Raw genomic sequence first — 18,744 nt, forward strand, 5'->3', positions numbered from 1 at the left:
AAAATACCTAGGAATCCAACTTACAAGGGATGTGAAAGACCTCTTCAAGGAGAACTACAAACCACTGCTCAAGGAAATAAAAGAGGATACAAACAAATGGAAGAACATTCCATGCTCATGGGTAGGAAGAATCAATATCATGAAAATGGCCATCCTTCCCAAGGTAATTTACAGATTCAATGCCATCCCCATCAAGCTACCAATGACTTTCTTCACAGAATTGGAAAAAACTACTTTAAAGTTCATATGGAACCAAAAAAGAGCCCGCATCGCCAAGTCAATCCTAAGCCAAAAGAACAAAGCTGGAGGCATCACGCTACCTGACTTCAAACTATACTACAAGGCTACAGTAACCAAAACAGCATGGTACTGGTACCAAAACAGAGATATAGATCAATGGAACAGAACAGAGCCATCAGAAATAATGCCACATATCTACAAGTATCTGATCTTTGACAAACCTGACAAAAACAAGAAATGGGGAAAGGATTCCCTATTTAATAAATGGTGCTGGGAAAACTGGCTAGCCATATGTAGAAAGCTGAAACTGGATCCCTTCCTTACACCTTATACAAAAATCAATTCAAGATGGATTAAAGACTTAAATGTTAGACCTAAAACCATAAAAACCCTAGAAGAGATTTTAATTTTGAACTTTAGGCTAAATGATATGACATCGCTTAATTCACAAAGGAGTACATGTTTGAAGATTATTTTTAATGAGCTAATAATTACATTGTTGCCCAGTGTCCTGTTTTCTTTACACACACACACACACACACACACACACAAATGCACACCCACACACACAATCTTTGGAGTGGAATTTTTTTAAGAGAGAGATTACTGGTTCAAAGCAGAATGCACATGCTCTTGGATCTTCTAGCAAAATAGCATCTAAAAGTACAGTAAATCTCACCCTAGCACCTCTAATATAGTCAATCTTCTCAAAGGCTGCAATTGGAAATATCACATTCAGGTGAATTCAAACTACCTACTCTTCTCTTTCAATAATAATAATAACTAATTGTTTCTCACGCCTACTCATTCCTAGACATGAGGAAATTACATTGGAAATGTGTTCACTGGGATTCTTTAGATTACAAGGGACAGAATCGCAACTTAAGCTGACCTAGGCAAAGTGGACAATTCATTGGAAAAATAATAGAATGAAACAGAAGTCTGGACAGGCAAACCACAGGGAAGAAGTAGATAAAACTAAGTGTCAACAAAATTCAGGGACCTTACTCCCGATAGGCCTCTATATCTCTTGTCTATGCTTTTTTTGGTATATTGTCTTTACTCTGTCTCATTGCGGAACAGCTACCTCAACATTGTAAAAAAATAAAATAAAATTGTAGGAGCTGACAGCTCTCTAGTATCCCATCTAGTAATTCCCAGAACAAGAAAAGGGAAAATTCTCATTTTGATACAATTTGAAAATAAATGCCCTGGAAAGGGCTCTGCTGTTTAGCAAAGTTTGGGTTGGATGACCATCCCTGTACCAAACAATGTAACCAGTGGTTAAAGGATGGAGTAAAACCTTCTAATAATAGGTCTTTGTGCAAACATACAGTTTGAAAGGCAGAAGAAACAAATCCTTCAGGAGGCTTGCTATTTAGATAAAGCAACAGGTATTCTAAGAAGGGTGAGGTGATTTGTTCCCAAGATACACAGTAAAAATGGTAGGTAAGAAGCTAGAATCTAAGGCTTTTTCTTCCAAAGCAAATGCGTTCTTTTCTACTTCATGCAATTATTCCCATCCAAAGAATCACTTCACCATTTTACGAGGTGAATCTCACTAATTCGTCCTTCACATAGTAACCTTATCTGCACCTCCATGCCATAATTGATTTGGTCTTTTATACCTCTAGGCTTTCCTCTACCTCCTACTTATTCTTCTTGGTCCATGGGTCTTTTCAAGACGTCATTTATGCAGAGTAAACCCATTAAGGGTCCCCTTGTCCTCCAATATTCTAAAGCACATATAGTTTACTTATATCATTTTTTTGTGGTTTTATATTAATTTGAATTCCTTACTATTGTGTGCCTGTGGATGCACCATTTTTTCCCCTTTTCTTCCTCCAAGGTGATTATAAGCCTTTTGAAGTCAAGGAACGCATCTTAAATGCCCATATTCAAAACAAGATTTTAGTATGAGACTGACCTTATAAGATTTATACACTTAGTAAAATTAAATTTAACAATTATTCATAGTACACTTATTATAAACAAATCACTGTTCTAAGCACTGGATTAATTGCTTGTGTTGTTGTTGTTGTTTGCAGATGGACATCATAGCTTACAGAAGAGTGATCATCATATATAGAAGAATTATGATCCACTCTTTTGTTTTTCTCCCCCAACTCTGTCCTCACTTCCTCACTTGCATACCATAGCCTGGTCACACCAAATGGCTCATTAGTTCATGAATATGTGCTGGTTTTGAGGCTTTCAAACAGTGAGCATGTAATTTTCTCTGCCTGGAATGCTTTCCATATCTTTCCTTTTTTCTTGAGATTGAGTCTTGCTCTATTGCCCAGGCTGGAGTGCAGTGGCCTGATCTTTGCTCACTGCAACCTCCTCCTCCTAGGTTCAAGGGATTCTCCTGCCTCAGCCTCCTAAGTAGCTGGGACTACAAGCATGCACCACCGAGCCTGGCTAATTTTTGTATTTTTAGTAGAGACAGGGTTTCACCATGTTGACCAGGCTGGTCTGGAACTCCTGACCTCAAGTGATCCACCTGCCTTGGGATCCCAAAGGGCTGTGTGTTGGGATTACAGGTGTGAGCCACCACGCCTGGCCTGGGATGTTTTTCATATTATTTTAAGGTTAACATTGACCTTAGTAAACTTCTCCAAATCACAGTATGGCTCTTTCCCCTACTAAGCTTCACTGATCACCACCTTGGCATACAGTAGGCTCCCATTACACTACATATGTATGTATCTATTGCATTCCACTCTTTTACTGTTACTATTTGAAAAAGAGGGGCTGTAGAAACAAGGATTCTTTTTCCTGGCATGTATGAAAAACGGGGCAAGGGAACAGCAGCCAACTACAGTTCTGCCCAGAATGCTCTCAGCCACCATCTCGTAATTGAAAAGTGTCACTCTGAGGGGAAATGGCCACTCAAGGTAGCGGCTGTAGCAGGCTGGTGTTTATCACACTACATCTTGCTATTTTTTAGACTAGTTCCTGCTGAACTTTTCCCCTTCCTTCTGATAGCTTCTCTGCTGTTTACCAACACCGTGGGGAATCAGTATGGCTATTTTGTTATTGAAATATGTTATCTGGGCTTTTTTCCTTTTTGCCTTCTTTTTCTTGGGGGGATAGAAAATAATCATGGAGTAGAAACCAAAGAATTTGATCCAATCAAAATATTCCCAAGATGGCAATAATTTATTTCTAAGCACAGAGCTGCAGGTATTTTATTTCTAATAACAACCTGTAATATAGATTTTTTTCCGAGGTTGTTTTTGTTTATAGCCCTGGTGATAGAGGTTATTATAATCATCTGGCGAAATGGGTGAGGGAGGATAGGACTATTAAGCCAACAGGAAGCCAAGGGCTTTGCGAATTCAGTACTTCAAAGCCTAAGCATGCTGTATGCATCTGTCCACATACCTTTCAATCAGAAAAGGCCATTGTCTGCTTTGCTTGGAATCAACTTTGACTTTCCATTTTTCATGCCTTGCCCTGAAACATAATATTGGTCTCTTGGTGCCACCTAACAGGAGCTATCAGACGTGGATTCAAGTTCTGCTCCCTAACTTTCTAGCTAGATGACCCTAAGTAAGTCTTTCGATGTCTAGTAGTGTTTCTCTTTTCTTATTTTGAAAATGATACCTAGCTCACAGGGAAATCAACAATGGGAGGTTTGCTCAAAGTGTCAGATGAAATAATGAATGTTAAAATGTTTGGTAAGACTGAGTATTAAACAAAGAGTTTTAAGATGTTTTGCTCATTATTGAACAGTTTTTCATATGATTACAGATGCTATTGTTCCCATACATGTATTTATATATAGATATAGATATAGATATGGAGAGAGAGAGAGAGAGAGAGAGAGCCAAATGCTCATTCTACTCTTATTTTTTATACTTCATCTACTGTTTGTCATTGTTCTTCCAAAATAGATATCATTTCTGTGAGGAGATCAGTTTCTGGCTTGAGCCAAACCGATCTCTTTATAGAAAACTGAAAATCTCGTGAATTCCTCTACGTTTAATACTTGTCCACACCATTTGTGTGTCCTGCTATACCCTCTTTATATTCTTCTACCTAAATCATTCCAATCCTCGTATACTTAGGCAAACTCCACTCGTGTTTATTTTTTTTTTATTCTTTCTCACAGTCATTCCTGATTATTTTCCTCCTAGAGCCACACTTTAATAGTTTTCTAATCATCTGTAACATATAAAGAGGTGGATTTAATCTTCGTTATTTTTTACTGTTAGTTATCTTTGCACATATTCATGCCATACATCCTCATGAACTTCATGGGCTGGGTCAGCATTAGCTTTTGGATTCTTTGTACATCATAGAGGCCAAAAGATGATGATGATGAGGAAAAGTATTAGGATGATGATATGATAAAGATAATAATAAAGATTATGATAATTATCTTAGTGATGATAGTGTCAATGATGACAATGATGACACTGTTGCTGATGGTGATTATGATGATGAGTCTAAAACCTGCCAACTTTAGGTCCTGAGTAGTAATGGACCAGTAGAAGTCTGAGAAATCCAGATTAGGTCCACAGAAAAGATAGACGATGGATTGTTCATTAGTGTAGAAAGAGGGAATGTGTGGGTACTAAGAATCCAGACAGTGCAAACCAGGTCAGAGCTTGTGTAATCTAATGGACTCTGGAGTAAAGGATGCTTAAACTATTGCCACATAGTCTGGCAGAAAAGAGAAGTCAGAAGGAACCAGGCAGAAGAAGGGTTTGGAGCATAGGTCTGATTATTGAAGCAGTTTTCTGCAATAAATCTGGAAAGAGAAGTCATGTGATTTGCGATCGCACCTCTTCACTTTAAGGTGATAAACGTGGATTTGGGAAGTGGACAGGACTGTGTCAGGTCCTAGTTTTACCTATTACCAATCATTTGACCTTTGTTACTTAATGCCTGTATGTGTTTGCTTCTTCTGTTTAATGGGGTAACTCAGAATTGCTGTACAGATTAAAAGAATTAATGTTTGTAAACTGCTTCTTATGGTGCTTCACATATTGTAAATTTTCAGTGATGGTAGACAAATATAATAAAGATATTTCAGTGGATGAGGAAGCATATTGAGACCCTGCAGCTGGTGCTCATAGAGAGACAGGCAGCAGAGATTCTATTTTTAAGAGAGATACAATGGTTTACAACAGGTTGTCGAGGAATTCGGAAGCATGGTCCCTAATCTTCAACCAATGGCTAGCATAGCAGGGTTCCAGGACCAAAACTGAATGGGTTGAGTCAGAGAGCAGGACTTTAGGTCCACCATTTGATTGAATTGCCAGGCAGGGAGACTGAGGCAGCATCCCAGGCATACAAATAGAATCAAGACAGCAGGGAAAATCAGGAAAAAAATTACTCTGCACACAGGTTTGGGGAGTGCATCCTAAGCAGCAAATACCAGGTGGATATTTAGAGCAGCAGGATTCATTCCATGTCACACACTCTGATGGGCCTGAAGCTAGTATACCATCTGCCCTGTCAGACTGGCTCAGAACTCTATGAAGACAGGTTTACAAATGAAAGCCATGTTTCCAGTTGTGATGCCATAAGGAAGGTGGAAAGGTGAAAATTGTATAGATGTGCAGTCAAAGCACCAGGCTAATTATGTCCCCTGAGGTTTGGGCCAGATATGGGGGTCCTTGGAAAAGTGGAATAAAAACATGTAGGAGCAATTGGCATGTGCCACAGAGAATACACATGGGAAGACGCACCAAAGACCCACTCAGTGGGTCTGAGACTCTTACATTGAATCTTGGAAGTTATTAGCTGTGCAATCTTGAGAAAGCAGCTTTAGCCTTCTAGACCCACTTTGTCTTTACCTATAATACTAAAAATAGCTGTCTTATTGAGCAGTGACCAGGTACCAAGCTAATATTGCAAGAGGCCTCACATGCACTATCTTATTTCAATCCCATAACAACTTATGAGAGACAAAACATTATTTTCTCAATCTTCAAATTAGTCTGATGAAGGCTAGAGTAGTTGTACAACTAAATAAGGTCACAGAGCAAAGAAGGGTTGAAGCGTGGATTTCAGTTTGGTTCTGTTTGACTCCAGATCATCAGATCTTAATTTCTACACTTACAGCAGAATCCAATGTTGTATGATTTTTTTTTTTGCATGATATAGCCTGGTGACTTCTCACATGTGTGAGTATGTAGGGTGTTTTTGCTAAGTGAGCTTAAAAATATAAGGTATTTAAGCAGAAAATCAAGATTAGCATCTCAGACTTTAGTGTTTGTTGACGAGCCTATACATGAGTCTAGTGATGCTGTATTTTCTATAGATAAGCAACTCTTTTTCCTTTATGCTAGTATTTCTCAATGGCACTACCATTGACATATTAATTCTTTATTGTGAGGGGCTGTCCTGTGCATCGTAGGGTATTCAGTAGCATCCTTGGTCTTCAGTCTCTAGATGAGAGTAGCACTCACTTTTAGCCCCAGTTGAGACAATAAAAAGTGCCTCCCAACATTGCCGAATGTATTCCAGGAGCAACACTTCCAAGGTTGATAATAATTCTTCCTAATTTATTACTATATTTTAGTATCAGCATGGAAGGCAGGCTGAGTATCTTCTCTTTAGATTAAAAATTCACTGCTGGGGTGGGTGGTTTGTCAACATACTGTACAGAGAATTCTAGGTCCTTTATGTCATTTGACATCAGACCCTAAAATTATACAAAACTGAAGTCTGCTATAAAGTGTAGTCTGTGCTGCTTTAGCTCAAATGTGACAGGTAATAGCACAGAACCTGGTTGGCCCAATATGAGTTCAAATCCCAACTCCACCATTCATTTGCTAACTCTGTAAATTTGGCCAAGTTTCCTAACCTCTCAGAACCTCATTTTACTCATCTTTAAACATAAGGATTATAATACAATTTATTTCAAGAAGTCATCTACAAAATGGAGAAAATGGTGGGATGAATCTCATGAAGACACGATAATTTAATCTTTGTACAGCATAGTGTTAAAAAAAGAATAAGCTGAATGAACGTGAACTGTTACTTTTAACAATGTCCCGGCCTAATTCAATAATCGGTTGCACTTTCTTTCTGCCAACTGGACTGCTAATGTGATTAGATGGTAAGCTCTTTTGAACAGAAGCCATATCAAAACTGTTTACTGCTGAGTCTCTAATTCCTAGGTCAGTGCATGGAATATAATAGGTGCTCAGTAAATATTTGATGAATGAATAAATGGATTGAATAACGAATTAATATTCTAAGAAGAATCAAATGTTATCAGTATCATTAAGGGTTCATTATTTCAAGAGCACTAATTGTAATGCCAATGGGTTGAGTGGAAATGGGAGGAAAATAATGTTTATTTTAATAAGTATGGAAAGATGGAATCTATACACCAGTTAGATTTTGAAACTGTGTAAAAGTTAATTTGAATACAAAAGTTGATTCAGTTGGCCTTCCCCTTACCTGAACACAAGGCAGATCGTTATTGAAACATATACTTCCAGGAGCAGAAGAATAACAATCTACCTGCTGCAATATCACTCCCATGAAGGAGAGCCAAGGTGGTCCCAGGAGAGATACCTTTCTTCGCTGGGTAGAGTGGACGTAGCTGTATTGATTATGAGAGAAAAACAAAAAAATGATGTTGGGCATAGACAAAAGAGGAAGGATTCCATCTATGGAGATCTGAGCCGGCTTTTGTAAGGAAGGCATCTGACATTAGCTCTTCTCCAGCGTTGAGACAGGAATCCATACATTTAGAAATAGACAGATATTTATAACAAAGATTATAAACCTTACTTCTGCCACTCACTTCCTAGGTGTGCAATGTTATTTTTACTTTATTTATAACCTCTTTTTAAGCTCCAGTTTCCTTATCTAACAGATGGATAAAATAATACCACATCCTTCATGAGATCATTGTAAGCATTACATAAGATAAATGTTAAAATCATTTGGCATGGTTCCTGGCACACAATAATCATGAAATGCAAGCAGCTGCTATTATTGATGTTATTATTATACTTGAGTTTGTGTTCCAGGGGATATGCAGCATAAACTTGGGGTGTAAAAAGGCCATAAAGTGCATAAGTTGCAAGCTAGCTCTGTTTTTGAGAAAATGCAGAGGGAGGTTTTGGAAGAAATGTAGGTAGGAATCAGATTGATGAGGGCATGGAATGTGGTTCTAAAGATTTGGGGCTTTAATGACAAGAGTGAGAAAATGGAGATATTTTTGGTTTTGTGTCAATCAGAGCACTTATTTAGGTATGAAGTGGCCTTTCAATCTCTGTAAATCAATTCATATAGGTGACCTGGCCCAAATTCTCTGTCTGAAAAGGAAACGTTGCTTGTGGCAGGACTTATTCCCTAGCCAATCTTCTCTATTTTCCTGCCAAAATGAGGGCCTCTTTTATTGTGTGATGGAGAGAGAATGCCACAAGTAATTAGAGAGAATGAGCAGAGAGGAAGAGAAAAGGCGGTGAGCATGCCACCGTGCTGGCGGAAGTCTCCCAGGAACAGAAGGTGATGCGTTGTGACAGATGCCTTTGTTATGTTGTTTGTTAAACACTGCGTGGCTGCATTTCACAACATTTCTGAATCTGCCCCTGCATTCCCTGGGTATTTTGGCAGCAGAAAATGAAAACTATTGGGGCTGGAGAGTGGGGGCTGGGGAGTGGTTAGCAAGGAGGGCCCAGAAATAATAATGCAATGAGATTCGTGTTCAAAATCATCTTCGGCAAATATACCAGGCTCATGCAGACACTGTTTGTTTTAGGGTTTGAGAGTTATTGCTTAAGAGATATGTTCATTGTATCTAATTAAATTCAAATCAAGTGAATATTTGAATACCAGCAATGTGCCAAACTGCGTTAGGCTTTGGGGATAGAAATAGGATAAAACACTATCTTTACTCTCAAGGGAGTCACACTCTAGTGTAAACAATTAGGTAAACACATGCCACACTTACACACAATGCACACCCATACACATATACATATTCGACATAGAAACTAAAGTGCAATGAGTTTTTAAATAGCCAAAATTTATTCAAGTTTGAGGAAAAGGAGGTTAGCAGGAATCACTGAGAGGAGTGAATGTAATTCCAGGTAAACAATAAAGAGTTCATATATACATATATAAACTTCAGTTTGCATTCCAGGGGATATCCAAGTATAATAAGAGAGTATACACACACACACACACACACACACTCACAAAGATATATACACATACATACAAAATTTTTGTAAGTGTTGATGAGTGAGGTACAAAGTGCAGGGAATAGTATGGAAAAGACCAACAGATGAATGCTTGAAAAACAGTGAATGATTCTATTGATCTGTAACATAGGACTATGCAGAAGAGAAGAACATGAAGAGGGCAGAATGAGAGGTTTATCCTGTCCTATGGAAGTATTTCCTTGGCTAGGAGAGAAAGATTCGGTAAGGGAGAGCTGTTGCGAGATTTCTGAGCATTGGTGTTGACACTTCAGGCTACACTTCAAGGTGCCTGAAACTTCTCAATGAAATGAAACCATGGGTAAAATATGTTATAAAAGTATGGTAACCTAACTTTTGTCTCAATTCCCTTCTACTCTCAACTCTAATCTAGATGTCCATTCTGTGCCCAGCTTCTGGCAGGGCCCAGCTTCTCTCAGGGAAAGTGGAAAGTGGAAAGATGAGTATGAATAAACTTTTGGGCTGGCATAAGCTTCAGGGTGGAGAGCAGGAATGAAGAGCACCTCTGCTGTGTGCCAGGAAAGAGGCTGGGGACCAGTTCTATAGCGTTTGTCTTAAAGATGCAAATCCAGGGAAGAATTGACTTTCCAAGTTCATGAATCTTAATGGGGAAGCTCAGCATCAGTTTCATATGAACATGCTTGATGTTTCTGACCACAGGAAAAGAAATAAAAAATGAACAGTGGCTAAAGTATACCCCATTCCTGTTACTGGCAGAGGGAGATAAAGCAAAGAAGTAACCAGGATGCTCAGGCTCAGAACTGGAATTCATTTTCTCCTAAATCACTGAACCTAAGGAATAAACAATATATATTTTTCTATCACTCTTGGACCTGCAATTACCTAGAGTAATCCATGAGACAGGCAGGAGAGACTGCGAATTCACAAAAGAAAACAGCTACACATCTCGAGGAATACACAGACAGAGAAAGATGCTCAAACAGAATAGGCATTCAGAAAAATAGAGATATAGAACAGGTCAATTTGACGACTTAACAAAAACAGTAACAGTGGTAATAATAACTTGTAAGAAAACTCAAGAGCAGTACAAAATGCTTCCTGGAACTGAATTTATGACTTTCAAACTATAACTAAATCAGAAAATAATAAGGAATAAAATTAAAGAGGTCACTATTAGAACCCAAATTAGTAACATGAAGTCTATATGTACATACATAGATACACATACACACACACACATATATATACACACTTGTACATATATGAAAATGTATATGCGAAAGCACTTTGGATAAAAATGACAGAAAAGATTTCACAAGACAAAGGAAGATAAAAATAAACAATAAATGTGGGTGTTTTTTGTATGTTTGTGTATGTGTGATGCATGGATTACTTGAAAGTAATATAAATGCTAAATAAATATACTTTTAACTAGAAAGGCCATATTAAAAATAAATACTCATATTAGCCTATAATAATTCTAAATGTTCTTAGTGATACCTAGGAAATGGCAGTCAAGAAGAGAGGGAGAAATTAAAATAATTGCAAAGGTTTTGTCTGAGTTAAGTCAGAGAGGAGGAGTGAGGAGAGAGGAAGTGTTCTCAAACCTTTGTTTTACTGAGAGAGGGATAAAATGGGAAAACAATAATGTCATATAGAGGTATGTTATTTTTAAGTAATTGTAGAGGAATCTGCAATTTCTTGCGAACTCATCTAAGGAAAAAGTAAACACTAAAGAAAGAAAATTACTAAGGAACTTGCAATATTACAATGGTGAGAAAAATGTTAATAGATGCTTAATCAAATAGCATATATAAGTGAAAGGAGGAAAATAAAATACAACGTAAGTATATAGTAACATGGAAGAAATAAAATTAAGCATATTGGTTATTACTCTAAATATGTGTTAATTGAAATATCTAAGAGTAAGTCAGTAATTGTTAGATGAAGTTAAACAGCAAAACATAGTTATATGCTGTTTACAAAAAATGCATTTAAAACAAAGCCATAAAGAATGGCTTAAAAGTAGTGGGATAACCTAAGGGATATTATACAAATACAAACAGCAACAAAGGTACCAACAACAAACCACAATAATAAAAATATTAGCATTAGTCACATAGAGATTTAAGTTAAACTGTCTGCCCGTTCTCAGATCTCCAGCTGCGTGCTGGGAGAACCACTGCTCTCTTCAAAGCTGTCAGACAGGGACATTTAAGTCTGCAGAGGTTACTGCTGTCTTTTTGTTTGTCTGTGCTCTGCCCCCCAGAGGTGGAGCCTACAGAGGCAGGCAGGCCTCCTTGAGCTGCAGTGGGCTCCACCCAGTTTGAGCTTCCCGGCTGCTTTGTTTACCTAAGCCAGCCTGGGCAATGGCAGGCGCCTCTCCCCCAGCCTCACTGCCGCCTTGCAGTTTGATCTCAGACCGCTGTGCTAGCAATCAGCGAGACTCCGTGGGCATAGGACCCTCTGAGCCAGGTGCAGGATATAATCTCCTGGTGCGCCGTTTCCTAAGCACGTCAGAAAAGTGCAGTACTCGGGTGGGAGTGACCCAATTTTCCAGGTGCTGTCTGTGGAAAAAACTACTTTAAAGTTCATATGGAACCAAAAAAGAGCCCGCATCGCCAAGTCAATCCTAAGCCAAAAGAACAGAGCTGGAGGCATCACGCTACCTGACTTCAAACTATACTACAACGCTACAGTAACCAAAACAGCATGGTACTGGTACCAAAACAGAGATATAGATAAATGGAACAGAACAGAGCCCTCAGAAATAACGCCACATATCTACAACTATCTGATCTTTGACAAACCTGAGAAAAACAAGCAATGGGGAAAGGATTCCCTATTTAATAAATGGTGCTGGGAAAACTGGCTAGCCATATGTAGAAAGCTGAAACTGGATCCCTTCCTTACACCTTATATAAAAATTAATTCAAGATGGATTAAAGACTTAGATGTTAGACCTAAAACCATAAAAACCCTAGAAGAAAACCTAGGCATTACCATTCAGGACATAGGCATGGGCAAGGACTTCATGTCTAAAACACCAAAAGCAATGGCAACAAAAGCCAAAATTGACAAATGGGATCTAATTAAACAAAAGAGCTTCTGCACAGCAAAAAAAACTACCATCAGAGTGAACAGGCAACCTACAAAATGGGAGAAAATTTTTGCAACCTACTCATCTGACAAAGGGCTAATATCCAGAATCTACAATGAACTCAAACAAATTTACAAGAAAAAAACAACCGTATCAAAAAGTGCCAAAGGATATGAACAGACACTTCTCAAAAGAAGACATTTATGCAGCCAAAAGACACAAGAAAAAATGCTCATCATCACTGGCCATCAGAGAAATGCAAATCAAAACCACAATGAGATACTATCTCACACCAGTTAGAATGGCAATCATTAAAAAGTCAGGAAACAACAGGTGCTGGAGAGGATATGAAGAAATAGGAACACTTTTACACTGTTGGTGGGACTGTAAACTAGTTCAACCATTGTGGAAGTCAGTGTGGCGATTCCTCAGGGATCTAGAACTAGAAATACCATTTGACCCAGGCATCCCATTACTGGGTATATACCCAAAGGACTATAAATCATGCTGCTATAAAGACACATGCACGCGTATGTTTATTGCGGCATTATTCACAATAGCAAAGACTTGGAACCAACAGAAATGTCCAACAATGATAGACTGGATTAAGAAAATGTGGCACATATACACCATGGAATACTATGCAGCCATAAAAAATGATGAGTTCATGTCTTTTGTAGGGACATGGATGAAATTGGAAATCATCATTCTCAGTAAACTATCGCAAGGACAAAAAACCAAACACCGCATGTTCTCACTCATAGATGGGAATTGAACAATGAGAACACATGGACACAGGAAGGGGAACATCACACTCTGGGGACTGTTGTGGGGTGGGGGGAGGGAGGAGGGATAGCATTAGGAGATATACCTAATGCTAAATGATGAGTTAATGGGTGCAGCACACCAGCATGGCACATGTATACATATGCAACTAACCTGCACATGGTGCACATGTATCCTAAAACTTAAAGTATAATAATAATAGTTTAAAAAAAGTAATATTTCTTAAAAACCATTTAAAAAAAAGAAATTTAAGTTAAACGGTAAGAGCCATAAACCTCTATGCAGCAAACAATATAGCAACTAAGCACAGAAAGCAAAATCCATAAAAAATGTGAGAACATAATATACATTACAATGAAATACTTAGATATCTCTCATAATTGGAAAGTTTTAGCAGACAAAATTGAAAAGAACTTATTAGAAGAACCAATTAAAATAATTACCATATTTCTGATTGAGAGAGAAAGATAAAGGAGACTTTATGAAATGATATACATTTTTGTTATATCTAAGAAATATTTATAATATTTGGTCATATACTTGCAAGAGACAAATTCTTTTTATTTAAATTTATTTAATTTATTTTTTATCAAACATCTGTACCAACCAGAACAAATTCTTAATTAAAATATACGATGGACCACATTATCTTACAATAATCCAATTTCATTAAAAATAAGTTATTTGAAATTTGACTAAAATATATTTACAACTTGAAAATTAAATTAATTAAATTTATGTAGCCTTTGGATCAAAGAGGAAATAAATTGCAAACCATCTAGAAAGCAACACAAGGAAGTCCTATCACAAATGCTTTCACAATTTAAAAAGATAGTTAAAAACTATGAGTTAGTGCTCACGTAGAGGAATTAAGAAAAAAACATAAAAAATAAAATTAAAAACTCTCTACATGAAATTAATAAAGATAAAATCTGAAATTAATGAAATAGAACAAATAAGTTTCAGAAAAAAATATAAATGGCATGCAGACCAGTTCATTGTAAAAGCAAGTAAGATACATAAAACATTTTAGCTTAATTAAAAGTAAAAGAGAAGGATAAAATGTATTAAAAATTAAGGAATATTAAGGAGGTATAACCACAAATAAAAATTTGATCAAGGGATAATTTAGAGTAAAATTTTGAAAGCCTAGAGGAAAAGGATGATTTCCTAGGGATCTATAAATGATTATAATTAACCACAAAGGAATAGAAAATGTGAATAAATCAAGTCCAATAAAAGACAGGAAGTATGATTAAGTAGCTATCATTAAAATAGTCACCAGAAACAAATAAGTTCACAGACTGGGTCTATCTAACTTATAAATAATTTCAACATGATGCTCCCTAGAATAAAACATCAACTCAATTTATTTTATGAAGACACTAGGGCTTTAAAATCAAAGCATAGACTAATGCTAATAAGAATGTTATGGAGTTGCTATCTGTATAAACTCCAAATGATATATTTAATATCTATTTATATGCACATAAATATATATATAAGCTCCAAATAAGATATTAACAAACAGAATGAAGGTATGAAGCCAAAAAGAGAATAACAGATTTATCCTTAAATATTCACAGGTGATTCAAACTACTGGTTAATCTGTTGTGCCAACAAATAAAAAGGAAAGATCATAGGATTGCATTAATATATGCTGAAAAAGCATTTGATAAAAATCAGAGAGCTTACTAAATAAAATTAGTATAAAATAAAACAACTTAGATTTTATAAAGTCTGTATTCAAAACCTTACAGTATACATGACACTAAATGGTAAAATACAAAACCCTTTAAGTAATGTACTAGGCAAAAATAATCATTATTGTCATGATTTGTATTTTTTTAAATACTCTAGCAGATTCAATATAAAAAAAAGTCAAGATAATTTGTTAACAATAAGATATTATAGTAGGAAAAACAAACACATAGTATCATAAGAAAATTGGGTAAGGTGATTGGATAGAAGATAAATACTCAAGGGTCAATATCCCCTCTCTATACTAGCAATAAACACCATTTTGAAAAGAGAGCATTTCTATTAACATCAAGAACAAAAATCATATATAATGAAATATAATTTTAACAATAAAGTCACAGTATATACATACAAAATGTAAAGTATACTGTATTAATTGAATTAAAATTTATGTTCGAATACTATTTTAACTAATATATTAATTTGTATTTTTAAAATTATGCGATTCGCCTTAGAAACCCAACAGAAATTATGGAATAAAATTACATAATTTTAAAGTTTAAAACAAAGAAAAGATGGCAAAGAAGAGTCCAAAAATTTGTATAAAAGAACAGCAGGGAAGGGGAACTGCTTCAACAGATCTTAATACATACTGTAAAACCAATGTAATCAAATGGATGGGTTGTGTAGGAATAGAGAAGGAATGAAAGCGTCATGAGGGCAAACATTATGTTTTGTTTGCTGATATGTTTCAAGTACATAGAAAAATGCCCAAGGAATATTGGCTGATTTAATTTATGGAAAAGATCAGAGGAATTGTATAGAGAGCCTAGACGTGGATCTCAATAGATAGGACTTACGGTAAGTAAAAGACATTTTATTTAAATATAATATACATACAAATTATAAGTGTACAGCTAGAGAAATTTTGATATATAAACTCACTTATGTTAGCAAAGTATCTCATATATACATAAAATCATTACATCACCCCAGAAGTCCCATTTGTGTATATTCTCAAGATATACCCTCAAATGTTCTCCAAAAATAACTTCTGACTCTAAAACCATAGATTTGTTTTCCTATAGGAAGTCTTAAGATAGCACTGACTTTTTGTTGAAATTATTAGTAGTAGTACTGTTGTTATTTTTATCTCCTCTGCTCAAGTGGTCCTTAGGTTATAGGCCAAATTGTCATCGTTGTCATAAAGCTACAGTAAGTAGATTTTGAGTAATACTATAAGTTGAATGCTTTACATTCATTTTCTAATATAGGTCACATAAAACCAAGATGAATTGTATGATTCTTTTATTTAGAAAGTGAAGAATTTGAGGCTTAGAGAGATGAAGCAATTACCTAAATTTACACAGCAAGAGGCAGTAGAGCCAGAGCTCAAACCCATTTTCGTGTAATCATCCTATATAGCTCACTGTTTTCACACTACGAAGTCTTATGAGAATTAAATCAGATAATACTTAATAAAGTGTTTAACACACTGCTCTAAACTGTGTCCTTAATAAATGTATAGTTGCAATCGTAATGTCAAAAGTCATTCAGTCTTCACAACGAAAAGCTAGGTTTATTAACCTCACATTTGAAGATGAGAAAACTGAGGCTTAGGGAGGTTAAATTACCTACTGCATTCACACAACTACTTGGCAAAGGCAGGGTTAGCCTTAAGCCATTTCTCTCCAAAGTCTTGTTCTTAAGCACTATGTGGGCCCAGGTTCAACCACAACTACATTGACCTTAGGAAATCCATCCGATCTCTCTGTCTTGGCTGAATAATCTGTATTTTGAGAGCTACAACCCCTGCTCTATTTATCTCAGAGCGATGGTGTAAGAAAGGTGAAGGGGCTTTGAAACAATAGTATAATAATACAGAAGATTGTTGCTTATTTCTCCCCTAGCAACACAAGGTGGCAGATATAACAGCCGGGTCATCATTATCTACAACAAATACTCATTTCAGACTAAGAAGAGAATTACGCATTTTGACATATCCTCCCATAATGATTTCATAAAATCTTTAATTTTTCTGAAAATGGGCTTTTATCTGTCTGGTGAATGGTTCTTATTTATTTATTTCACAGTATTAATGCCAAAAAAAGCAGAGCAAGCTATTTTTGTCATTTTGGAGGATAGAGGTGGGGTGGATAACAGGCATAGAGAGATAATAGATATCTTCATGATTCTGTTGTAAACTGTCACTTAAACAAAGGCAAAAATCTGTATCTACCAACTTCCAAGACTGCATGAGTCCTCGTACAAAGGGTGAAAAGTCACTTCAGAGACAGTCAAGAAATAAGACACTACTACCTCTGTTAAAGAAGGTTTCTCTACTAACTACCAGACCACCTATATCTCCTGTAGCCATCAGGTCTCAATTCATCTCAAACTCCTTCTAAATGCTCCATATCTATTTTTTCAGCCTTTGTTACTCTGCTTCCTAAGTAGTCCCTTTAACCTCTCCTTCTTATGTACTCACTCCACGTATCAGGAACCATTTCAAAAGCCACAGCTTCCCTAAAACTTCCTCTAGTCTTCCTGACTGAACGTAATATTTCTCATTTCCTTCAAATGCATTTAGTTTCATTAATGGCATATTTCCTTTTTTCCATGACAAAGTTACCTTTTCCCCATTTTAAAAGTATGACAATGAAATATGTCTATTTTAAAGTACATAAGAAATATAAACTTAGTGAATAGTATTAGTGAATAGTGAGTGCTATTTTTACCACTCTTATCCTACTCTCCTTTGCCTGAGTACCCTATTTTAATTTCTTTAGTTCGTAGTTTTACACATATTTTACATGCATTTAAATGCTCCACTTAATCCAAAGGTACTTAGGAGTGAAAATCATTATTCTAGCCTTGGATATATTGTCAAGTAATAAAAACAGCTATACAGAAAAATAAAGTGCAGTAAGAGGATTGGTTTGATAAAAGCATATCCTATCTGAGAAGACAAAACCGATAAAATGGAAGTAGGAATTTCCCTGGAAGTGAATTATAGAATTTCAGAGAAAGAAACATTTGGAGCCTTAATGAATTGGAAAATGCTTCATGGGACAGTCTGCTACTAGCACCGCAGAAGGGGTAGATTTACGGAGCATGAGCATGAGCATTACAGATTGGAGGTACACAGTAAGCAAAGACACAGAAGCAGGATGACAGAGTGAAGGGAAGATAGTAAGGTGATTCTTTCCATTTCTTCACCTTCTTATCTGCTCCCAAGTCCTGATTACATTAACTCAGTAGTGCTTCTTGTTCTTGTCTTTCGCTTGATCACTTCCCAACCCAGACCAAGGGCATTTACCTCCTGGTGGCTGTTTCCTGGGTCCATCTGCATTTTTTAAAAAATCAAGATTTGTCTTGCATGTCTCACCGTGCTTACTCCCCAAAACAGCCCCAAACACACCACTTTCTTAACATACATACACATATTCACACGCATATACATACATACACATATATACATATACACACGTGCACATGCAAATAAATATGTATGTATTTCAACTTTCTTTTGTTATTAACATTAATTTCAAAATAATAGGCTCTTAATTCATGTCATTAATTTTTCATTTTTTTAGTAGAAGCTACTAAATTTTTTAAAGGAAATTGAGACTTTAACTCTCCTACACCACTTACCAAATCTTCCTCCCCACTATTCCTGCAAAATGCATATATATGTATTTCCTTTATATTCATTATTACATATAGCTGTGTTATGAGACAGAGATATTTTATATT

This window comes from Pongo pygmaeus, chromosome 13 (genome assembly GCF_028885625.2).
Source record: "Pongo pygmaeus isolate AG05252 chromosome 13, NHGRI_mPonPyg2-v2.0_pri, whole genome shotgun sequence".
In the NCBI taxonomy this organism is placed as follows: Eukaryota; Metazoa; Chordata; class Mammalia; order Primates; family Hominidae; genus Pongo; species Pongo pygmaeus.